Here is a 26589-nt window from a genome sequence, read left to right as displayed (position 1 = left end):
GAGTGCATACCATGTGTGTTTTTCTGTGATTGGGTTATCTCACTCAGGATGATATTTTCCAATTCCATCCATTTGCCTATGAACTTCATAAAGTCATTGTTTTTGATAGCTGAGTAATATTCCATTGTGTAGATATACCACATTTTCTGTATCCATTCCTCTTTTGAACTAATCTTAAAAGTGTTAGCAAAAAGCAAGGCCCATGTAAGGATGTTACAGTCCCAATGAGAAAAGAGAACAATATAATCATAGGAGGCAGAGGGCAGGAGAGACAAGGAGGAGGGGATGGAAAGAAGGGGCAAAATCAGGTAAGAAGGGAAATAGGAGAGGGTTGGGGATACGGTGAACCACTTGGTAGTCCCAGACCACTGGGATGGAGAGGTTCCTAGGATTCAATTGGGCATGAGTTCTTAGTACTCCATATAGACTATTTTTTGTTCCCAAATTCTTTTGTGTTTCTGACTTGACTTCATAATTTTTCAATTTCGTTTTCAGATTTACTAGTGGGAAGAAGTGCACCTACAAGCTAAGCAGCCTCCTTAGCAGCTTATCATCTTTCATGTTTAAAATACTCATTGCAAACAGCTATGCTGGTGCTTGTTAGAATTTGACATCCATGTTGGGCAGGGTTTGTCCTGTGGACTATGAGAAGCATACTACCCTCAAGAGTTTAACATCTCTGGGACTCTGTGCAAGATTCTAGTGTTCATCTCAATCTTTTTATCTTAATAAAAATTAAAATTAACATTGTTATGCTTAGATAAGCATTGTGCCTATGCAACTCCTTTAAGAATACAAGGATTAGACACAGTCCTTTGAACAGCTGCCATTGCACACTCTTTAGGATGATTAAATAATGCAAGTTAATAGTTAGTGAAACACACGATCATATTAAATTCTAATTTTGCTAATTACAACAAGTGTTTCAGGATTATTCGCATAGTGAATAGGTAAGAATAATAAATGTTCGACAATTCTGTTATGATTAAATAGCCACACACACACACACACACACACACACACACACACACACACACACACACCCTTACACACACATATTTTCATTCCTTGAAATGAATGCCAACCGTGTGAGTGTTTTCAAAGCTGATCATTTTGGACTTGCATACTTCTTCTGGGTAACAGCACCTCTCCCACTTTTAGCTTTCCTGTGCTGCCTATAATATGTTTTACAGGGTTGAGGTCTCACAAATTTGTCTCCTGCCAGGTAACAGGATCCTTGGTATCATTCCACTGTAGCTCATATTTTGGCAATAATGGTCATGCGATTTTATTGCTATGTTTTCTGTTATAACTTAGAGACACAATCTCACAATTAACTCCCTGGTACTCTGGCAATTATGATCTTTCTACTCCTCCTTACACAGTAATCCATGACACTTAGATGCTTGAGGATTTTATAGATATATTCATTTTCCCTTGACCACAAAATGCTCCAATTTCATTGGTTATTGTTTTCTGGAGATGTTTCTGAAACATCTTAATTTTTTCATTTGTCTCATTAGCACTTCTACTGAATAATGTAGCTGCAAGTCTTTTTAATTACAGCAACCTTCCAAGAAGGTATTCTGGTGTATGTTTCACAAAGTTTATGGGAGTAACCTGATACATTTATACCGGATTCAGAGTTCACATTCTGAGGTTGAACTCATAATAACAATGAGTAATTGTATAAGCACCTTATATCAGATATCCCACTGCCATAGTGGAAACCTACTAATAATATTCTGATCAAAGAACATTAAAATATGATAATTCTTAATGTAAATCTAATTTACTCATACATTACTGCCTCACTCAACCCATATCTGAAAAGTTTTTCTTGCAATAGTTTACAATTAACAAATAGATCTACAATTGAACAGGAGAAGAATGTTCAAGTCTTTGAAGTAATCACTCCTCAGTGACATGTGTTCACTCTGCCATTTCCAGTGTTGCAAGAGTCTGTGACAGCATGCATAAAAGTTCACATTGGACATTAGCCATAATTTCACCAAGTACTGAACACAATGACTCAGCTTGTAACATGGAAGCTATTTTCATTTAATGTCTGCTGGAAAAAAGAAGGTCACTTTTCACTAAAGGAACTTTACAAGATACATCTATAATATTGCAAGACAAGCACAATGGCAGGGAATAGTTAAGGAGTTTATGTTTGGTCCAAAAATAATTAACTAGGTTATAAGACTTTGTATGGTATGAGATAAATGAACATATAAGCATGCAGTTATAATACTATGGAGGCAAGGTATGATCATAAAAATAACAAACATGAAATCTGTAAAAATATTGTACCCTATGGGTAATCTAGCAAACCGAACTCAAGAACACATCAAAACCGGCATTCGCTATGATTAAGTAAGCTTCATCCCAGGGAAGAAGGGATGGCTCAATATATAGAAATCCATCAGAATAATCCACTATATGAGCAAATTCAAAGAAAAAAACAAATGATCATCTCATCAGATGCTGAGAAAGGATTTGACAAAATTCAACATCCCTTAATAATAAAAGTCTTGGAAAGATCAGAAATTCAATGTCCATAGCTAAATATACTAAAAGCAATATACAGCAAACGAGAAGCCAACATCAAAATAAATCGAGAGAAACTTAAAGCAATCCCACTAAAACCAGGGACTAGACAAGGCTTCCCACTATCTTTCTCTCTCTTCTTCTTGAATATAGAATTTGAAGTACTAGCCAAAAATATAAACAACAAAAGAGGTAAAAGGGATCCAAACTGGAAAGCAAGAAGTCAAAATAAAATTATTTGCAAATGGTATGATAATATACTTAATAACTCTAAAACTTTCACCAGAGAAATCCTAAACCTGACAAACAACTTCAGCAAGGTGTCTGGCTATAAAACTAACTCAAACAAATTAATAACATTTTTCAACTCAAAGGATAAACAGGCTGAGAAAGAAATTAGGGAGACAACACCCTTTGCAATAGTCTTAAATAATATAAAATACATTGTTGTGGCTCTAACCAAGCAAGTGAAAGATCTATGCAACAAGAAGTTCAAGTATCTGAAGAAAGAAATTGGAGATCTCAAAAGATTGAAAAATGTCCCATGCTCATGAATTGGCAGTACTTATATAGTAAGAATGGGCATATAGTAAAAAGCAATCTGCAGATTCAATGCAATCCACATCAAAAATTCCAACTCAATTCTTCTTCACAGATTTAGAAAGAAAAGTTCACAAATTCATTTAGTATAGTAAAAATACCCTAGATAACAAAAACTATTCTCAACAATAAGAGAACTGTGGGATTCACAATCTCTGAGTGCAAGTTGTATTACAGAGCAATAATGAATAGAACTGTATAATATTGGTACAGAGAACAGTTTATGAATGGACAAGAATTGAAGACCCAGTAAAACTCCCACACAACTATGGTCACTTGATCTTTGACAAAGGAGCTAAAACCATCCAGTGGAAAGAAGAAAGCATTTCTAAAATTGGTGCTCGTTCAAATGGCAGTCAGCATGTATAAAAACAGAAATCATTCCATTCTATCTCCTTGTATGAAGCTCAAGTCCGAATGGATCAAGGCCCTCAACATAAGACCAGACACACTGGATCACAGGCCACAGCTCCCTACTCCCAAACATGGTGGGAGAGAGAGCTCACCACCCAGACAGGAGGGCACCCCTGAGACTGCAGGACAGAAGAGACCACCAGTACTGCCTACCCCTGCCCACATCCCTGGCCCAAGAGGAAACCGTATACGGCCTCTGGGACAGGAACATATGGGCACTCACTGATGTGGTCCAGACACCATCCAGATCTGACGTGATCCAGTAAAACAGCTCCCGGCACCCCATGGGAAGGAGAGCTAGACCTTCAGAGGGGCAGACACGCCAGGGAAGCCAGAGGAGACTACTCTCTGCCCACATTTCTGACCCTGGAGTAAAATGCCTAGCACCGGCCATCTGGGCCCCTTGTGCACAGGGTCCCAAGCGAAGGCGGCACAGGCCCTTCTAATTGGTGCCCTCACAGAGAGCTGACACCTGGCTCTGAGAAGTGACTCCAGGTTCGAGAAAAGAGATAAGACCAACTTTTCTGCTCCAAGTGACCTGCCAGGTAGACACAGGACACACGCCCACAGGAACACCTGAAGACCAGTAGACAGGAATGACTGCATGCCTGAAAGCAGATCACACTGTTCCCATAACTGGCTGAAAGAGAATAGGAAAACAGATCTACAGCACTCCTGACACACAGGCCTATAGGACAGCCTAACCACTGTCAGACAGGGACTACACTCTGCCCACATTTCTGACAGGGAAAAACACCTAACGACATCTGGAACCCCTGTGCATAGGTGCCAGAGAAAAGACAGGGCAGGCTCTTCTGGTTGCCACTCTCATGGAAAGCTAAACGCAATCCCCCAGAGGCACCTTCAGGACTGGGTCCAACAGTAAGACTAACTTTTCTGCTCCAAGTGACCTGCTTGGGATACTCAGGACATACAGAGTCAAAATTCCTCTGGGACCAGACACTTCTGGTTTTTAGCTGGAGCCCCAACCTGGCTGATCCAGGCCCACAGCTCCCTGCCCCCAAATCCTGTGGGAGAGACAGCTCACCACCCAGACTGGTGGGCACTTCTGAGACTGCATGGCAGGAGAGACCACAGATACTATCCACCCTTGCCCACATCCCTGGCCCAAGGTGAAACTGTATAGGGCCTCTGGGAACAGGAAGACAGGGGCACTCAAGCGACAGGTCCCCTGCATTCCAGACACCACCCAGACAGGAAGGAACACAGTCAACATCTCCATGCACCCAAATCCCATGGGAGGGAGAGCTAAACTTTCAGAGGAGGAGACATGCCTGGGAAGCCAGAAGAGACTACACTCTGCCCACATTTCTGACTCTAGAGGAAAACATCTAGCGCCATCTGGACCCCATGTGCAGAGAGACCAGAGAAAAGATGGGGCAGGCCCTTCTGGTTGCTGCTCTCACAAATAGCTGAAACGTAGCCCCCAAGGAGCAACTTCAGGCCTGAAAACAGAGGTAAGACCAACTTCTGCGTTCAAAGTGACCTACCTGGTGGACTCAGGGCACACACCCACAGGAAAACACGCCCAAAGACCAGTAAGCAGTAAAGACTACAAACCTGAAAGCAGAACATTCTGTTCCCATAACTGGCCAAAACAAAACAGGAAAACAGGTCTGCAGCACTCCTGACACACAGGCCTATAAGACAGTCTAGAAACTTTAAGAAATAGTGAAACAAGATAACACCAAAGACAAACTGATGGCAAGAGGCAAGCACAAGAACCGAAGCAACAGAAACCAAGGCTACATGGCATCATCGGAGCCCAATTCTCGCACGAAAGCAAACAATGAAAACCCAAATCCACCAGAAAAGTACGATCTTGAGTTTAAATAACATTTGAACATGATCATGGAAGACTTCAAGAAAGACATAAAGAACTCCCTTAGAGAAAAGCAAGAAAACATAACTAAAAAAGTAGAAGACTATAGAGAGGAATCACAAAAATGCCTGAAAGACTTCCAGGAAAACACAAACAGGTGAAGGAATTAAAAATGGAAATAGAAGCAATAAAGAAAGCAAAACGGGAGACAACGCTGGATATAGAATTCAGAGCCTGCCCCACATGTGGCCCATACATATTAAGGCACCCACTTAGACAAGATGGATGAAGCAAAGAAGTGCAGGCAGACAGGAACCGCATGTAGATCTCTCCTGAGAGACACAGCAAGAATACAACAAATACAGAGGCGAATGCCAGCAGCAAACCACTGAACTGAGAACAGGACCCCCATTGAAGGAATCAGAGAAAGAACTGGAAGAGCTTGAAGGAGCTCGAGACCCCATATGAACAACAATGTCAAGCAGGCAGAGCTTCCAGGGACTAAGCCACTACCTAAAGACTATACATGGACTGTCCCTGGACTCTGACCTCATAGGTAGCATTGAATATCCTAGTAAGATCATCAGTGTAAGGGGAAGCCCTGGGTCCTGCTAAGACTGAACGTGATTGTTGGGGGGAGGGCGGCAATGGGGGGAGGATGGGGAGGGGAACACCCATAAAGAAGGGGAGGGGGAGGGATTAGGGGGATGTTGGCCCGTAAACCGGGAAAGGGAATAACACTCGAAATGAAAATAAGAAATACTGAAGTTAAAAAATAAAATTAAAAAAAAAGATGCAATAAACTCTTTGCTGCAGAAGGAAAAAAAATAATAAAAAAAAGAAAACAAAGGAAGACACAAGGAACCATAGACACAAGCATCACCAACAGAATACAAGAGATAGAAGAGAGAATCTCAGGAGCAGAAGTTTCCATAGAAATCATCGAGACAACGGTCAAAGGTAATCTAAAACGGAAAAAGCTACAGGTCCAAAACATACAGGAAATCCAGGAGACAATGAGAAGATCAAACGTAAGAATAATAGGTATAGAAGAGAGTGAAGACTCGCAGCTCAAAGGACCAGTAAATATCTTCAACAAAATCAGAGAAGAAAGCTTCCCTAACCTAAAGAAAGAAATGCCCATAAACATACAAGAAGCCTACAGAACTCCAAATAGAGTGGACCAAAAAAGCAACTCCTCCCTTCACATAATAGTCAAAACACCAAAGCCACAAAACAAAGAAAGAATATTAAAAGCAGTAAGGGAAAAAGGTCAAGTAACATATAAAGGCAGACTTATCAGAATCATACCAGACATCTCACCAGAGACTTTGAAAGCCAGAAGATCCTGGACAGATGTCATACAGAACTTAACAGAACACAGATGCCAGCCCAGGTTACTGTATCCAGGAAAATTCTCAATTAACATAGATGGAGAAACCATGATATTCCATGACAAAACGTAATTTCCACAATATCTTTCTACAAATCCAGCCCTATAAAGGATAATAAGTGGTAAAGCCCAACATAAGGAGGCAAACTACAAACTAGAAAAAGCAAGAAACTAATCGTCTTGGCAACAAAACAAAGAGAAGAAAAGTACACAAACATAATCTCACATACAAATACGAAAATAATAGGAAGCAACAATCACTATTCCTTATTATCCCTCAACATCAATGGACTCAACTCCCCAATAAAAAGACATAGATTAACAAACTGGATGAGCAATGAGAACCCTGCATTCTGCTGCCTTCAGGAAACACACCTCAGAGACAAAGACAGACACAACCTCAGAGTAAAAGGCTGGAAAACAACTTTCCAAGCAAATGGTCTGTAGATGCAAGATGGAGTAGTGATTCTAACATTGATTAAAATCAATTTTCAACCAAAAGTCATCAAAAAGATAAGGAAGGACACTTCATATTCATCAAAGGAAAAATTCACCAGGATTAACTCTAAATCCTAAATATATCAATGCTCTAAATACAAGGGCACCTACATAAATAAAAGAAACCTTACTAAAGCTCAAAGCACACATTGAACCTCACACAATAATAGTAGGAGATTTCAACACCCCACTCTCATCAATGGACAGATCATGGGAATAGAAATAAAATAGAGATATAGACAGACTAAGTGAAGTCATGAACCAAATGGACTTAACAGATATTTCTAGAACAGTCTATCCTAAAACAAAAGGATATACCTTCTTTTCACCACCTCATGGTACTTTCTCCAAAACTGACCATATAATTGGTCATAAAACAGGCTTCAATAGATACAGGAAGATTGAAATAATCTGATGCATCCTATCAGACCACCACGGGATAAAGCTGGTGTTCAACAAAAATAAGGGAAGAACGCCCACATATACATGGAAATTGAACAATGCTCTATTCAATGATTACCTTGTCAAGGAAGTAATAAAGAAAGAAATTAAAGACTTCTTAAAATTTAATGAAAATTAAGGAATAACCCAAATTATGTGACACAATGAAAGCTGGGCTAAGAGGAAAACTCAGAGTTCTGAGTGCCTGCCTGAAAAAGAAACAGGAGAGAGCATATATCAGCAGCTTGTCAGCACACCTAAAAGCTCTAGAATGAAAAGAAGCAAACACACCCAGAAGTAGGAGAAGGCAGGAAAAAATCAAACTCAAAGCTGAAATTAACCAACTCAGAACAAAAAGGACTATACATAGAATCAACAGAACCAAAAGCTGGTTCATTGAGAAAATCAACAAGATAGATAAACCCTTAGACAGATTAACCACAGGACACAGAGAATGTGTCCAAATTAACTAAATCAGAAATGAAAAGGGAGACATAACAATAGAGCCAGAGGAAAATCGAAAAATCATTAGATCCTATTACAAAAGTATATAGTCAACAAAACTTGAAAATCTGGAGGAAAATGTACAATTTCCTAGACAGATACTAGGTACCAAAGTCAAATCAGGAACAAATAACCTATTTAAACCACCCCCTAACTCCTAAGGAAATAGAACCAGTCATTAAAAGTCTAGTAACAAAAAGAGCCCAGATCCAGATGGTTTCAGTGCAGAATTCTATCAGACCTTCATAGAAGACGTCATACCAATACTATCCAAACTATTCCACAAAATTGAAACAGATGGAGTGCTACGGAATTCCTTCTATGAAGCCACAATTACTCTTATACTTAAAAGACAGAAACAAACAACACAGAAAGAGTGCTTCAGACTAATTTTCCTTATGAATATCGACACAAAGATACTCAATAAAATTCTTGCAAACTAAATGCATGAACACATCAAAACAAACATCCATCAAGGTCTAGTAGGCTTCATTCCAGGGATTCAGGGATGGTTTAATATATGGAAAACCATCAACGAAATCCACTTTATAAACAAACTGAAAGACAAAAACCACATGATCATTTCATTAGATGATGAGAAAGCATTTGACAAAATTCAACACACCTTCATGATAAAAGTCCTGGAAAGAACAAGAATTCAAGGCCGGAACCTGAACATAGTAATAGCCATATACAGCAAATGAGTAGCTAATACTAAACTAAATGGAGAGAAACTTGAAGCAATCCCACTAAAATCAGGGACTAGACAAGGCTGCCCACTCTCTCCCTACTTATTCAATATAGTTCTTGAAGTTCTATCCAGAGCAATTCGACAACAAAATGAGATCAAAGTGATACAGATCGGAAAAGAAGAAGTCAAAATATCACTATTTTCAGGTGATATGATAGTATATTTAAGTGATCCCAGAAGTTGCACCAGAGAACTACTAAACCTGACAAACACCTTCAGCAAAGTGGCTGTGTATAAAATTAACTCAAATAAATCAGTAGCCTTACTCTACACATAATAGAAACAAGTTGAGAAAGAAATTAGGGAAATGACACCCTTGGTAATAGTCCCAAATAATATAAAATGCCTCGGTGTGACTTTAACCAAGCAAGTGAACATCTGCATGATACAAACTTCAAGCCTCTGAAGAAAGAAATTGAGGAAGACCTCAGAAGATGGAAAGATCTCCCATGCTCCTGGATTGGCAGGATTAGTTTAGTAAAAATGGCCATTTTACCAAAAGCTATCTACAGATTCAGTGCAATCCCAACCAAAATTCCAACCTAATTCTTCATAGAGTTTGACAGAAAAATTTGCAAATTCATCTGGAATAACAAAAAACCCAGGATAGCTAAAAGTATCCTCAACAACAAAAAGCCTTCTGGGAGAATCACTATCCCTGAACTCAAGCAGTATTACAGAGCAATAGTGAAAAAAACTGTATGGTATTGGTAGAGAGACAGACAGACAGACCAGTGCAATAGAAGTGAAGATCCAGAAATGAACACACATACCTATGGCCATTTGATTTTTGACAAAGGAGCCAAAACCATCCAATGGAAAAAAGATAGCATTTTCAGCAAATGGTGTTTGTTCAACTGGAGGTCAGCATGGAGAAGAATGAAGATCGATCCAGGCTTATCACCATGCACAAAGCTTAAGTCCAAATTGATCAAGGTCCCCCACATCAAACCAGATACACTCAAACTAATAGAGGGAAAAATGAGGAAGAATCTCGAACACCTGGGCACTGGAGAAAATTTCCGGAACAAAATACCAATGGCTTATGCTCTAAGATCAATAATCAACAAATGGGATCTCATAATACTGCAAAGATTCTGTAAGGCAAAGGACACTGTTGTTAGGACAAAATGGCAACCAACAGATTGGGAAAAGATATTTACCAACCCTACAACTGATAGAGGGCTTATATCCAAAATATACAAAGAACTCAAGAAGTTAACCCTATTAAAAATGGGGTTCAGAGCTAAACAAAGAATTCACAGGTGAATAATGCCGAATGGCTGAGAAACACCTAAAGTAATGTTTAACATTTTTAGTCATAAGGGAAATGCAAATCAATACAACCCTGAGATTCCACTTCACACCAGTCAGATTGGCTAAGATCAAAAACTCAGGTGACAGCAGATGCTGGCGAGGATGTGGAGAAAGAGGAACTCTCCTCCATTGTTGGTGGGATTGTGGACTGGTACAACCATTCTTCAAATCAGTCTGAAGGTTCCTCAGAAAATTGGACATTGAACTACCTGAGGATCCAGCTATACCTCTCTTGGGCATATATCCAAAAGATGCTCCAACATATAACAAAGACACGTGCTCCACTATGTTCATAGCAGCCTTATTTATATTAGCCAGAAGCTGGAAAGAACCCAGATGCCCTTCAACAGAGTAATGGATACAGAAAATGTGGTACATCTACACAACGGAATACTACTCAGCTATCAAAAACAATGACTATATGAAATTCATAGGCAACTGGATGGAACTGGAAAATATCATCCTGAGTGAGGTAACCCAATCACAGAAGAAGACACATTCTATGCACTCATTTCTATGTGTACATTAACCTATATGCTCGAATTACCCTAGATGCGCAGAGCACATGAAACTCAAGAAGGATGACCAAAATGCCAATGCTTCAGTCCTTTTAAAGGGGAACAAGTATACCCTTGGGAAAGAATAGGGAGGCAAAGTTTAGAACAAAGGATGCAGGAATACCTATTCAGGGCCTGCCCCACATGTGGCCCATACATATACAGCCACCAAACAAATAAATGGATGAAGCAAAGAAGTGCAGTCTGACAGGAACCAGATATAGATCTGTCCTAAGAGACACAGCCATACATAGGCAAATGTGAACAGCAAAGCACTGAATTGAGAATGGGACCCCCATTCAAGAGAAAGGATTGAAAGACATTGAAGGGGCTTGAGTCCCCATATGAACAACAATGCCAACAAACCAGAGCTTCCAGTGACTAAGCCACTACCCAAAGACTATACATGGACTGACCCTGGGCTCCAACTGTATAGGTAGCAATTAATAGCCTAGTAAAAGCACCAGTGGAAGTGGAAGCCCTTGGTTCTGCCACGACTGAACCCTCAGTGAACATGATTTTTGGGGGAGGGTAGTAATGGGGGGAACATGGGGAGGGGAAAACCCGTTTAGAAGGGAAGGTAAGGGTTTAGGGGGATGTGGGCCCGGAAACCAGGAAAAAGAATAACAATTGAAATGTAAATCAGAAATATATAAGTTAATAAAGATGGAGGAAAAAATACTAGATACACTGAAACAAATATTAAAGAATGTGGGTAAGTGTCTAGAAAAGCTAGGCACAGGACAAAGTTACCTGAACAGAACATCGGTGGCTTATGCTCTAAGATATATACAATGGAGTACTACTCAGCTATCAAAAACCAATGACTTTATGAAATTCATAGGCAAATGGAATGGACAAGAAAATATCCTGAGTGAGGTAACCTAATAACAGAAAAACACACATGGTATGCACTCATTGATAAGTGTATATTAGCCCAAAACCTCAAATTTCCCAAGATGCAATCCACAGATCACAAGAAGCTCAAGAAGATGGATGGCCAAAGTATGGATTCTCCCACTCCTTCTTAAACGGGGAAAAATATCCATAGGAGGGGATATGAAAGCGAAGTTTGGAGGAGCGAATGAAGGAATGGCCATTCAGAGCCTGCCCTACATGTTGTCCATATATATACAGCCACAAAACTAGATAATATTGATGAAGCTAAAAAATGCATGCAGAAAGAGACCGGATATAGATCTCTCCTGAGAGACACATCAAGGGTATGTCCAATACAGAGGTCACTTCTAGCAGTAAACCACTGTACTGAGAACAGGACCGCCTTGGCGGGAATTAGAGGAAGTACTGAAAGTTGAAGGAGCTTACAACACCATAAGAACAACAATGCCAAACAACCATAGCTTCCAGGAACTAAACCACTACTGAAAGGCTATACATGGACTGACCCAAGGCTCCAACTGCATATGTAGCAGAGAATAGCCTTGTTGGGGCACCAGTGGAATGTGAAGCCCTTGCTCCTGCCAAGGTTGGACCTCCCAGTGCAAGGGAATATGGGGGGCAGTAAGGGGATGGATGGGGGATACCCATATGGGGCTGGGGGAGGGGATAGGGGCTTAAGGACAGGAAACCGGGAATGGGATTAACATTTGAAATGTAAGTAAAGAGATATATCTAATAAAAAAGTAAATAGACAAAAAATGGGGTTTGAACAAGTTTGCAATCTCATATGAAGAACAAAAATATCAACCAACCAGACCCTACCAGAGCTCCCAGGGACTAAACCACCAACCAATGAGTACTCATGGAGGGATCCATAACTCCAACAGTATATGTAGCAGATGATGGCATTTTCCTGAATCTATAGGAGGAAAATCCTTGTTCCAATGAAGCTCATTTCGCCAGTGTAGGGAATGACAGGAAATTGAGGTGGGATTGGTAAGGACAGAGTAAGAGCATCCTCATAGTAACAGGGTAAGGAAGGAGAGGGTATGGGAGAGGAGGGAAAGGGGATAACACTTGAAATTTAAATAAATATCCCAGAAAAATAATGTATAAAAGAAAATGGGGTTCAGAGCTTAACAAAAACTTCTCAACTGAGGAATATTGAATGCCTGAGACACATGTAAAAAATATTCAACATCCTTAGTCATCAGGGAAATGCAAATCAAAACAAGCCTGAGATTCCACATCACACAAGTCAGATGGCTAGGTTGAAAAACTCAGGTGGTGAAAGAATAAAGATTTTAAACTATTCCCCACTGACCCTGCTGTGAGGACAAGTGCACCTCATAGAAAAGAATAACATAACATATTTTGGGGATGTAGCCTGGCTATAGCCACCACAAACCATATGGCCTCATTAAGGCCTGACTCAGCAGTCCTGGAAAAATGAGAATTAGGGTCACCTTGCCCCAGAAGGAGGGTGGCCTAGAGTTGAACTGAGCCCGTTACAAACCAATGAAATTGCTTTGTGTGATGGTTGCCAACTACCTATGTAATTTTCCCTATAAATCCCTTCCCCTAATTGGGCTCGGGGTCGTCTCCTCTGTCTCCTGTGTGAGATACGTGTCATGCCCAGAGCTCTGGTTCCTCAAATACACCTCTTGTTTATTACATCAAGACTGTTTTCTCGTGAGTTCTTGGGGGTTGCGTTGTTTTGAGATTTGAGTGGGGGTCTTCCCCACCCTGGTGGTCTTTCAGTGGTAGCAGATGCTGGCAAAAATGTGGAGAAAGAGGAAAACTCCTCCATTACTTGTAGGATTGCAAGCTGTTACAACTGGGGAAGTCAGTCTGGTTGTTCCTCAGAAAAGTTGGGCGAGGTAATACCTGAGGACCCAGCTATACCACCCCTGGGCATAAACCCAAAATATGCTCCAACGAATAACTAGGAAACATGCTCTACTATGTTCACAGCAGCTTTATTTATAATAACCAGAAGCTGGAAAGAATTCAGATGACCTTCAAGAGAGGAAAGAATACAGAAAATGTGGCACATTTACACAATATAATACTATTCAGCCATTAAATCAATGACTTCATGAAAGTCTTAGGTAAATACATGGAACTAGAAAATATCATTCTTAGTGAGGTAATACAGTCACTAAAGGACACACATGGTATGCACTCACTGATTAATGAATATTAGCCCAAAAGCTATGAATACCCAAGGTTCAGACCATAGGAAGGTCAACCAGGAAGACTGAAATGTGAATGCTTCACTTCTTAGTAGAAAGAAGAATAAAGTAATCACAAGAGGTAGAGGTTTGGATGGACTTGGGAGGAAGATAGGAGGTGGAAAGGAAAATAGGGTTGCAGGATCAGATATGAGAGTGTATGATGTTGATATACAGAGGGAGGGTCAGGAATTTAAGCAGAGCTGGGCACACTGGGGGCTGGAGAACTACTGTTAGCCACAAGCATGTCCCAGATTCCAGGAAAGCGAGAGGCTTCCAGGACCAAACAGGGATAAGATTAGCTCAAATGCCCTAAAAGTGAAGGGGAAACCTGTTGAGATCGTATACAGAAGTTAGGCAAGAGCCCCTGTTTGGGGATAAGGACACTCACACTTCCCAAATTCTGCTGTAGAATTGTTCCTGTCTAAATGAAATACAGGAAAAAAGAGTAAAGCAAACACTGAAGGTAAGATCATCAAGACACCGCCCCACCTGGTACTCCATCCTATGAGCATTCACTGAACCCAGTTATAAATGCTTATACCAAGAAATACTTGCTGACAGAAACCTGATATAGATGTCCCCTCATAGGCCTTGAAAGAGCCTGACAAATACAGATGTGGATGCTTGCAACTAAACATTGGGCTGAGGATGGGGACCCAATGGAGGAGTTAGAGAAAGGACAAAAGGAGCTGAAGGGGTTTGCCAACCCATAGGAGAACCACAATATCAACCAACAAGACCCCCACAGAGCTACCAGGAGCTAAACCACCAATCAAAGATTACACATGGGGAGACCCATGACACAAGCCACATATGTAGCATAGTATGGCATTGTCTGGACCAATAAGAGGAGAAGCTTTGGGTCCTGTGAAGACTAGTTTCCCCATTGTAGGGAAATTCCAAGGTGCTGAGGTGAGAGTGGATGTTTGGGAATGAAAGATTATTCATAGAAGCAAGGGGAGGGCAATAGGACAGGGAAATGGGGTGACATTTGAAATGTAAATACATAAAGTATCCAATATAAAAAAAAGAAATACATGATTTTCCTAAACCTTCTCACATATGAGAAGAACGTTTGCCTCTCCGGCCGTTTCAGACTATATGCCTTGATTCTGGGTCATTACTCATAATGAGACATTTACCTCTGGTAGTGATGAAAACAAGAATTTTTAATGTTACTCTAACACTGGGTAAACACTAACACTTGCACTTCAAGGAATATATAGAGGCAAGTATTTAATATTTATGTAGTTATTAGTAACAACTTACTATTTCTCAAAACAAAGAGGGTCACAATAAATACTGACACAAGATTGATTAGTTTGTTGATAAAATGTCCAGCCATGTACATCCGACAGTATAAGTGCCAGGAACCACGACTTGTTTAAGAGGGTTCTGCAGCTTGTGCTGACCAGAATATATGTGTAGTTTCCTGAAGTTTATTATGTGATATAGACACACTCTCTCTCTTCTCATATCAATAACAAGTAAATAATCATTGCCTACATCTGATTGAAGTTTTGGTAAATCAGATGTGTTAATATCCATAAAATGTATGTCCGAGGCTCAATCTAATCAAAGCACAAGACAGAATTGTTAAGGATGTTGTGAGCCAGGAGTTGGTTGGTGGGACACTTTTCTGAATTGAAATATCTGGCTAACAGAATTGCACATCTTGAAGGTGATTCACATCTTGCGTCAATCCAACTCTGTTCAGCATTTTCTGTTAATTGACAGATATTTATGATCACAGCATCTTTTAAATGGATCACATCACTCGATACATAAATGCAAAGTTTAAATAAGTTATATTGGGAGGGGGCTTTCAAATTGGGTCTGGATGAAACAGATGCATGTATTGCATGGAATTCAAATATGAGAGAACCAGATCCTGCTATGCTATCACATTTCTATGAAACAGCACCATTTTCCACGTTTCAGGTTGTAAATCAAAACTCATTGCCCCTGGAATCCACTGTCTTCAATATGCCTTCATAAGTAAGAAGATGTTTATAGGGTATTACTGAGGCCCATATCAATTGAAATCACATCTTTCTGCTATAATTTTACAAGTGTAACAGCTACTATCTTCTTCAAATTGGGGAGCACATTCCACTGAATCTGTCCAGTACTGGGTACCTGGGAGGGAAGATGGTCTATCAATGAGAGCCTGGTTTTACTACCCTCAGTACTTCTGAATTGAAAATGGCAATGAAATTTACCATGTACCTGGTAGGTGTAAACATGTGCCCCCTTTGCGTTCTTCTCTAGTACATTCTGCCATCCAAAAAGGAATAATTTTCCATGAACACGAGTACTAACTGCATCCAAAGTTTTGAAATGAGGAAAGATCTAAATGAATTCGTGCATAAAATGCATGTGAAACCTTTATTTGATGATAAAATGCACACGCGAAATAGGAAAATTTGTATTCAAAAATCAAATAAAGTTCATCAATGAGAGTTTACATTTGATTACGTCATGGATAAATTATGGAAATTTCAACAGACCCTCAGGGTTTACATGCAGACTCTGGATTTGGGCACTGAAGAATGAATTTTACACTGAGGAAAAACCTTACACAGATATCTACAAAATTTGAAAGTCATTGTGATTTTAAGTACAAAATATTTATAGCAACATTTTTTTTTACATTTCAGAAAATAATATTTAAGAAAGATATTCCAAACTGTTAGTTCTATCTACATAGAGGTCTTTTTTGGCATGTATCTTTTATGTTCCTATATGTTTGTAGTGGTGTGTGTGTGTGTGTGTGTGTGTGTGTGTGTGTGTGTGTTTGTGTGTGTTTGTGTGCATGTGTGTGTCAAAGACTGTATACAAATAAAACACTATAGATGTTTCATGCATGGTATTTGGACATGCATTGTTATAACATGTGAATCATTTTTCATTTCACTTGTACTTGCCCTAGAGTTCATTTACCAATAGTTATACAATAGTCCTGCAAAGCAATTTAGAATTGAGAATTGAGAATTCTTGCCAATTGTTACTCTCCTTTGTTTATAATATTTGGGCATTGAAAAAACAGAAGCAACCCATCACTTTACTTGTGATGATACATACTTTTTCTGACTGTTAATTCCAAGTGTTAAAATATTTAATAAATATATACTTACAGTTTAGTATTTTAAAAATACACTGAAGCTATGAAAAAAAAACATGGGTAGATGATAATCCTTCCACTGCCATGGTTTTCTAGGCTTCTTCTATTGTTACTTGCAATATTTTAAACACTAATTCATTGACTACTTAAATGCAAATATGTGAAAATAGATAAAGGTTATGAGATCTTTGTGCTCCATAAACTGTGACTTTTAGTTTTCCCAGATTCTTTTGTGTCCCTGTATTGACTTCATACTTGTTCAATATCATTTTCAGATTTAACAGTGGGACAGAGTACATCTACAAGCTGCGTGGCCTTCTTAGCTGCTTATCAGCTTTCATCTTTGAAATACTGCAAGCAGCTTATGCTGGCGCCTGTGGGAATTTGACAATAATATTGTGCAGTTTGTGTCCTACGGACTATTGGAAACGTATTTTTCTCAAGACTTTAGTCTCTGGACACTAACCTACATAATGGTGCACATCCCTATTGATTAAACTTACAAAATTTTAAATGAATTTTTGTAGGTACAGAACCTTATAGTATGGACCATTTTGATGAAGCCTGCAGTTCTAGCTTTCATTGCAATGGACATTAAGATTAGTTGCAACAAACATCCATTTGTGGAGATGCAGATATATTGCTACAAGATCTCTGCTTTAATTTTGATTGTTAGCAGTGTGTTCACATTTGTTTCTGTGACCTGGAAACACACAGTTGATCTTAATGGCCAAACCACTCTTCATTTTCCACATGAATTTCATGTTAAGAGAGAAACATTAGGGGTTGGGGATTTGACTCAGTGGTAGAGTGCTTGCCTAGCAACCGCAAGGCCCTGGGTTCGGTCCCCAGCTCCGAAAAAAAAAAGAAAAAAAAAAGAAAAAAAAAGAAAGAAACATTAAGAAGCAAATATTTAACTGCTATGTTTCCAGGAGGTCTCCTGTTATCCCCCATGTCACTCTTTGGTGTAAACATGTTTGTCTCTGAGATAAGTTATTTGAAACTAAAAATTCCTATGATGGCCAACTATGCTTCCAAAGAGGCCCTTCTAGAGGTCTGAAGTGAAGCCTTCTGCATTTGCAACATCTGTGAGAACCTTTTCGAGAAACTTACTAACACTGAAGGAAACTCAGGTAGAACTGAATGGATTATAAATAATTTTTCTATATTAAGCATAAGTTGATTTTCAGAGTATGTTTAAGTTTACTTTGTCCTATATATCGCTTAAGCCCTTCCATTCTTAATTATTTTTTCATGTCTCAAACTCTGAAGAGTTCAGATTTTGATAATGGTTTCAGATTTTGACAACAATCACTAGTAAGTAAATTCATCCTAAAATGCAATTTTCAAAAATGTACAAAACAAATGTCAAGTATCACCTAAACAAACAAAAATTAACCATACTCCTGTGTGGAGAACCCCAGGTAAGAACAAAGACCTTTAAGAAACATTAAGGAAAACCAATATTGTAGAGCCTTCTAAAATATGTACATATATTTAAAGAATTAAAGAGTGTCACAACATTATGGGTGTGATATATCTTATGCCTCAAATAAAACCCTGATAGAAAAGACAAGAATATATTAGTTTGAGACTTTGGGAAATATGATTCCAAAAACACTATGCTTCTTTAAAAACAGCAATGCTGTCTATTTCTTGGGGACATTTTGCTATCAAAAGAAATATTATCTTTTCAGTAGGCTTTTTTATATTATTGGATTTTTTTGGTTTACATTTTAAATGTTATTCCGTTTCCCAGAATCCCTTCCAGAAACTTACTATCCCATTCCCCCCCATACTTTTATCAGTGTGTTCCCTTACCCAGCCACCAACTCCCTCCCACCTCCCTGCCCTGACATTCCTCTACACTGAGGTATCAAGCCTTGATGCATCCAAGTGATTTTTAAAGATTTTAGAAGCTATATGCAGGATTGGTTTAAGAAATGACAGAGAGTGATGGTTGAAGAGCTTTCTCATCAGGGATGCTAAATTTGGGAAGGTAGGGATGACTCTCTTTGGAAACTAATGTTAGGCTAGATGAAGTACATATTCAGATCTGATACATGATCTTTTCCTCCATAGTAAGGCCAGGGTATATATATACATGTTATAGGGAGACTTATTTTCATGGGGTATCCAGCTATGGAATTGTAAGAGAGAAGTTAGGCATTTAGCTGTGAGAATGGGACTGACACTAAGGTATCCTTGAAAAATATCTGGAAAATTTGTGCAAAAATAAAAATAAATATAAATAAATAAATAAATAGGCCACAATATGCCCAATATACATGGGCAATAAACTTGGCTTGGGAGTTGTGAGATGACACTCATGATAATGTTCATGAGATTTTGCCAAGCAAAGAGATCATGAGGGCTACATATCCAAAATCCAAATTAAAATGTTGAGATAGCCTGGGCAGGATTGATTCCAGAGAAACACAGTGTGGGGATTGGATCAGTTAGCCAAGTCTGAACTTGAATGTGATAGCAGCAAAAGTGTCAATGTTCTTTGGAAATAAAAAAGAAAAGATGATGTATGAATTGTGTACCCACAGTCAGGTATTCTAGAGAAGTGTCTGTGTGTGTGTGTGTGTGTGTGTGTGTGTGTGTGTGTGTGTGATTTTGTGTATGTGTCTACTTGAATGAATATAGAACTATGTGTTTGCAGGTGACAATTGAGTTCAGTGGTGCTCCAGAAGACATTGTTTATATTCTTTGTGTACACAAATATTAATTCAACTTGGTAAGTGACAAACATGTGTTTTCTATAGGTTTATACTGGACCCTATCTGCTCCAACATAGGGCTTGGCCAGTCTGGGAGGCAGGATGCAGGACTTTGACCATGCTTACCCCAGCTGGAGCTGGCTCAGTGGTCCCCAGGCCTGCAAGTAGCCAGAGGCAGTCAGGTCCTTAGGCTCTTGGGCATCCAGACATCTTCAGAATGTAGAAGAAGACATGAGTATGAAGTGGGGTGTCACAAACTGTATCAAGCCCAGAGCTGAGGGTAAAGAAGAATAATCTCTCTGGTCCCACAAGGATAATCCTTGGCTTGATGGTGGCAGGCTGCAGACTTGGCTTGGTTGTCACCACTGCTGGTAGTACAGGGAAGCTTTCTATAAGATTAGACCCGGCGAAGGGCTTCTCTATGGTTCCGCACAGCAGATCATGATGAAAAGAGGCAATCAATGGTTTTAAGACATTTAGTTTTAAAGCATAAGTTGACCATTAAAGTGGTACTCATTTCTCAAGGTGGGCCTGAGATTATATACCTTTTGCAGGGAGAAGTATTCCAAAAGGAAAGTTTATTAGCTAATCCTCCAAGACTTTAGGTACCTCATTAAAATGGAGATCTATATTGAGATTACATGATATATTCACATCCTCTACCTGTAGAGGGTCTTGGGGCACTGCCCTTACCTGACTGATGGCCACAAGTCTATGGAGTGATGAGCTAGTGAGAAGAACTGGTTTCATGGGAGTCAGGTGAAATGCCTACTGTCCCTTGCAGTGACACAGTAGTTTCAAACCACAGCTCAACCAATAACTAGGGTTACTTTCAGGGTCCCACAGTTTTCCTCAGGGAATTCACAGAAACAATGAGTCCAAGAATGTTCGTGGCCATAGAAGAGGACAGAGAATGAGGGGACATTCTTCGCACAAAAGTATTTGGAAAGCTTCACAGTCAAATCAGTGGTAGGGAACTGTTAGCAAAACTAGAACATAAAGATTAGAAAAACTGTGGAATATTTTCTTTGAAAAAATATCAGGAAGACAGTTGTAGGGGGATAGTGCTAAGAAGTAAGCCTGGCAGCTTGCTATTTTTGTAACATGGCGATTTGGTTGAACACAATAAAGTACAGTAGTAACTGATCTCCCCCTCTTCCTGGATGAGTGAGGAGATGATTAAATGTTGATGTCAGCATCCATGAGCATATTCAGATGAGCTTCTGCTTCTGTTGAAAAGGATGCTGTGTTTGATTGTGGTCCGAAGCTTTGAAGCACTACTTGGCATCTCCTTCCTTGGAGGTCTCACTGTTTAAACATAACAGATTTGATAGCTTGTTGGTAAGGTGAGGTCCAGCTTGTCTCCACTAGGTCATCTTCATGTGAATCCGGTGGTTATACGGTTTTGTTCTAGGGATATTTCATTTTTTTAATAACGGTTTTAGCTGACATTCATGGAGAGAATGAATCCTTAGAACTGTGCCACTAGTGAAAGGAAATCCTGTCTAGAGTATGTTTCTTTACAAAGCTGTGTCACACCATCCTTTGGGCCCTCTGCTGGAAAAGTAGAATCAAGTCTCAAATAATGCCTTTTAAATTGTATCCTCTAGTATCATAGATGTAGGACAGTACTGTATCATACCTCTGTGGATGTAAAATAGCTTGTACCTGCTTTATGATACGTAGTAGTGACCGTGCTTTATCAGAGCTGTTTTTAATGATGTTGCTCAGAATGTTTTCTTTCCAGATGATGATTGAGAAGCTAATTTAAAAAAAAATGGTGCCAGGTACCACAAGAGTAACAGAACTGTGCTGTTTTCTCGGGTTTTGTTTTTTTACTTTTTTTTTTTAATGGAGTGTGCTGGATGTCTCTACAGTTTTGTTCAGATGACTGCAGAACCTGGAAAAGCTGTTGCTGCTGTTGATGCATAGCACACTGCTATTATTGGTCTTTTTATAGAAATATAAATATATATATACAGATATATATAAAAAAAGAATATGGAAATAAATCTGAAAGTGATACCAAAAAAAAAAAAGAAGTAAGCCTGGGAGTGCAGATATGGGGCTATAGGGTGAAATTATGAGGTATTAGAAAGGTGAAACAAGAATACTGTCTAGATATACATGCATAAAGTTTGGTTGAATCCTTGATATAGTGAGCTAGCTCATGAAGTGTGGGTATGGTCCTGGTTGGATACAGGAGATTCCCAGGGCAAATATGGCAAGCAATGTTTTTATTCAGAATTACACTTGGGAATATAAAACTGACAAAGTTCAATAAGTATTAAAACCTTCAACAAGTACTGAACAGGGAATACCTGAAAAGTAAATCTATGCACAAGGGTAAGTTATGGACTATGTGCACATGCCAAAGAAAATGTTCTTGGGGCTTAAAAAGATTAAAATCTTATGCACTCTGGCTATCTAAAACTAGACATTGAAGAAGTAGGGGTTGAAGCTGAAGAATGAGATTCCATTATTATTAGGTCAAATTTCTGTACAATCTGTAAATACTTATCAAGAACATCCACAAATTACCTGGTGTCAGTGTGCTTGGTTCTGTGTGATCTGACCTTGAAAAGCTGTTCCAGGAGTTGTATGACCTAAGTTAGAACTATCAGTAAGTTGATGGTCTTGAAAAACATTCTCTGGAATAAAAGCAGCAGAAAATGGCATTTTTCCTGTAAGCTTTCAGATCGAGGATATATACACTGGTAATTGTAAAAGACAACTTTGTTATGATATATCTACTTTAGGAGCTAACAGTACTGCAGGGTGTAGGAATGGGAATAAGGAGATGTGTATGCTGGGTAAGAATGTAGAAATTTAACCAGTAAAAGCTGAGTGCCCTCATGGAGAGCTGAAAGCCAGTCAACAGGAGCAATTACATGCCTGAGAGCAGAGGTAAGGTCAACTTTTCTGCTCCAAGTGACCTGCCTGGTGGACTCAGGATACATAAAGGCAGAAGTCCTCTGGGACTGGGCACTTCCAGTCTCTTGCTGTGGCTGGAACTTCTCTGATCCCGGCCCCCAAGCTCCCTGCTCCCAACTCCTGTTGGATAGTGTGCTGAACACCCAGAAGTGCAGGCAATCCTGAGACTGCAGGGCAGGACAGACTGCCATTTCTTCCCATCTTTACCCACATCCCTAGCTCAAGAGGAAGCTGCATAGTGCCTCTGGACATAGAAATATGGGAGCAGTCAGATACAGGAGTCCTATGGTCCAGGTCTGCTCCCCGATCTGAACTGAACTTGTCAAATACCTCCCTACACCCAAACCTTGTGGGGAGGGGAGGGCTAGACCCTCAGCAGTGCAGATACCCCTAAGAACCCAGAGGAGAGAATTCTCTGCTCACATTCCCAACTCAAGAGGAAAAGACCTAGCACCACCTCTTCTCTTTCTGCACAGTGACCTAGGAGCAATGGGGGAAGACCCTTCCTTGCAGTAGCTGTCCTCATGAAGAGCTGAAAGCCAGTCACCCCAAGTGACTAGATGCCTGAAAGCGGAACACTCTGTTCCCATAACTCACTGAAAACAGGTCTACAGGAGTGATGGCAAACAGGCCCCCAGGAAGGTCAAGCCACCATTAGAAACAGCAAGAACGGCTAACACCAGAGACAACTTGATGGTGAGAGGCAAGCACAGGAAACCAAGCAACAGAAACCAAGACTACTTGGCATCCTGAGAACACAGTTCTCCCACCAAAGCAAACACCAGAAAATCAAGATCTAAATTTAAAATCACATTTTATCATGATGATGGAGGTCTTTAGGAAGGTGATAAATAAGTCCATCGAGGAATTTCAGGACAACACAAATAAACATGTAGAAGTCAATAAAGAGGAAACAAACAAAAAAGTCACTTATAGAATTGCAGGAAAAAAAAACGAACAGGAGAAGGAAATTAGCAAAACTATCAACGAATTAAAAATGGAAATAGAAACATTCTCTGGAATAAACTTAAGGAATAATTTAATAACAATTAAGGAACAATAAGGAAAGTACAAAGGGAGACAATCCTGAAGATAGAAAACTTAGGGAAGAAATCAGAAGTCATAGATGCAAGCAACACCAACAGAATACAAGAGACAGAAGAGAAGACAGAATCTGAGGAGCTGAAAACATCAACACAACTGTCAAAGATAATGCAAAATGGAAAAAGCTTGTAGCCTACAACATCCAGGAAATACAGGAGACATGAGAAGATCAAACTGAAGGATAAGAGTTATAGAAGAGAGAGAAGACGGCCAACTTAAAGGGCCAGTAAACATCTTCAACAAAATCAGAGAAGAAAATTTAGCTAACCTAATGAAAGAGAAGCCCATAAACATACCAGAAGTCTACAGAACTCTGAATAGATTGGACCAGAAAAGAAATTCCTCCCATCACACAATACTCAAAGCACCAAATGCACAAAACAAAGAAAGAATATTAAAAGCAATAAGAGAAAAAGGACAGGTAACATAAAGACATACCTGTCAGAATAACACCAGAGTTCTCACCAGAGACTATGAAAGCTAGAAGGTCCTGGACAGATGTCATACAGAACTTAGGAGAACACAAATGTCAGCCCAGGCTATATATCTAGGAAAACTATCAATTAACATCCAAGGACAAACAAAGATATTCCATCAAAAAAAACCAACAAATTTACACAATATCATTCTACAAATCTAGCCCTAATAGATGGCAAAGCCCAACAAAAGAAGGTAAACAACAGCTTAGAAAAAGCAAGAAATTAGTATCCTTGCAACAAAACCAAAAGAAGAGAAGCACAAAAACATAATCTTACCTCCAATTACAAAAATAACAGGAAGCAAGGATCACAATTCCTTAATATCTCTCAACATCACAGACCCAATTCCCTAATAAAAAGAGACAGATTCACAGACTGGATACAGAAAGAGGACCCAGCATTTTGCTGACTACAGGAAACACACCTCAGAGACAAAGATAGACACTACCTCAGAGTAAAAGCCTGGAAAATCACTTTGTCTGAAGAAGCAAGCTGGAGTATCCATTCCAATATCGAATAAAATCGATTTTCAACCAAAAGTCATCTAAAAAGATAAGAAAGTACACTTCATGTTCATCAAAGGAAATATACACTGAGATGAATTCTCAATACTAAAAATCTATGCTCCAAATAAAAGGGCAACTATACATAAAAGAAACCCTAGTAACGCTCAAAGCACACATTGCACATCACATAATAATAGAAGGAGATTTCAACACCTCACTCTCATTAATGGACAGATCATGGAAACATAGATAGATAGATACATAGACAGATTAGCAGTAGTTATGAACCAAATGGACTTAACAGATATTTATAGACCATTACATTTTTAACAAAAGTATATACATTCTTCTCACCACCTTAGGGTACCTTCTCCAAAACTGATCATATTATTGGTCACAAATCAGACCTCAATGGATACAGAAAGATAGAAATAATTCCATGCATCCAGTCAGACCACTGCAGACTAAGGCTGGATTTCAATAACAATAAGGAAAGAATGCCCACATATACATGGAAGTAGAAAAATGCTCTATTCAATGATAACTTGGTCAAGGAAGAAATGAAGAAGGGAATGAAAGACTTCTTAGAATTTAATGAAAACAAAGGTAAAACATACCCAAAATTATGGGCACAATGAAAGCTGTGCTAAAAGGAAAACTCATAGCTCTGAGTGCCTGCAAAAAGAAACAGGAGAGAGTATACAGCAGCAGCTTGACAGCACACTTAAAAGTTCTAAAACAAAAAGGAGCAAATATACCCAAGAGGATTAGAAGACAGGAAATAATCAAACTCAGGGCTGAAAAAAAAAGTAGAAACAAAAAGGACTATAGAATGAAGCAACAGAACCAAAGGTGGCTCTTTGAGAAAATCACCAAGATAGATAAAGCCTTAGCCAGACTAACCAGAGAACACAGAGGGTGTCCAAATTATCAAAATCAGAAATGAAAAGGTAGACATTACAACAGAATCAGAGGAAATTCAAAAAATCATCATATCCTACTACAAAACCCTATATTCAACAATACTCAAAAATCTGGAGGAAATGACCACTTCAAGACAAATATCGGGTATCAAAGTTTTTTGTTTTTTGTTTTTTGTTTTTATTATTAAATTGAGTATTTCCTATATACATTTCGAGTGTTATTCCGTTTCCCGGTTTCCGGGCAAACATCCCCCTAATCCCTCCCCCTCCCCTTCTTTATGGGTGTTCCCCTCCCCATCCTCGCCCCATTACCATCCTCTCCCCAACAATCACGTTCACTGGGGGTTCAGTCTTAGCAGGACCAAGGGCTTCCCCTTCCACTGGTGACCTTACTAGAATATTCATTGCTACCTATGAGGTCAGAGTCCAGGGTCAGTCCATGTATAGTCCTTAGGTAGTGGCTTAGTCCCTGGGAGCTCTGGTTGCTTGGCATTGTTGTTCATAAGGGGTCTCGAGCTCCTTCAAGCTCTTCGAGTTCTTTCTCTGATTCCTTCAACGGGGGTCCCGTTCTCAGTTCAGTGGTTTGCTGCTGGCATTGGCATCTGTGTTTGCTGTATTCTGGCTGTGTCTCTCAGGAGCGATCTGCATCTGGCTCCTGTCGGCTTGCACTTCTTTGCTTCATCCATCTTGTCTAATTGGATGGCTGTATATGTATGGGCCACATGTGGGGCAGGTTATGAATGGGTGTTCCTTCTGTGTCTGTTTTAATCTTTGCCTCTCCCTTCCCTG

General features: G+C 39.5%; 1 pseudogene; it reads left to right on the top strand.

Moving 5' to 3' along the window:
• The first annotated feature begins 285 nt into the window (after nt 1-285).
• On the top strand, nt 286-18189 carry LOC100362291 (hypothetical; annotated as a pseudogene).
• The last annotated feature ends 8400 nt before the right edge of the window (nt 18190-26589 follow it).

The sequence above is a fragment of the Rattus norvegicus genome, chromosome X (genome assembly GCF_036323735.1).
Source record: "Rattus norvegicus strain BN/NHsdMcwi chromosome X, GRCr8, whole genome shotgun sequence".
Taxonomy (NCBI): Eukaryota; Metazoa; Chordata; class Mammalia; order Rodentia; family Muridae; genus Rattus; species Rattus norvegicus.
Note: the sequence above shows the minus strand (reverse complement) of the source record. Positions and strands in the feature narration are given on the sequence as shown.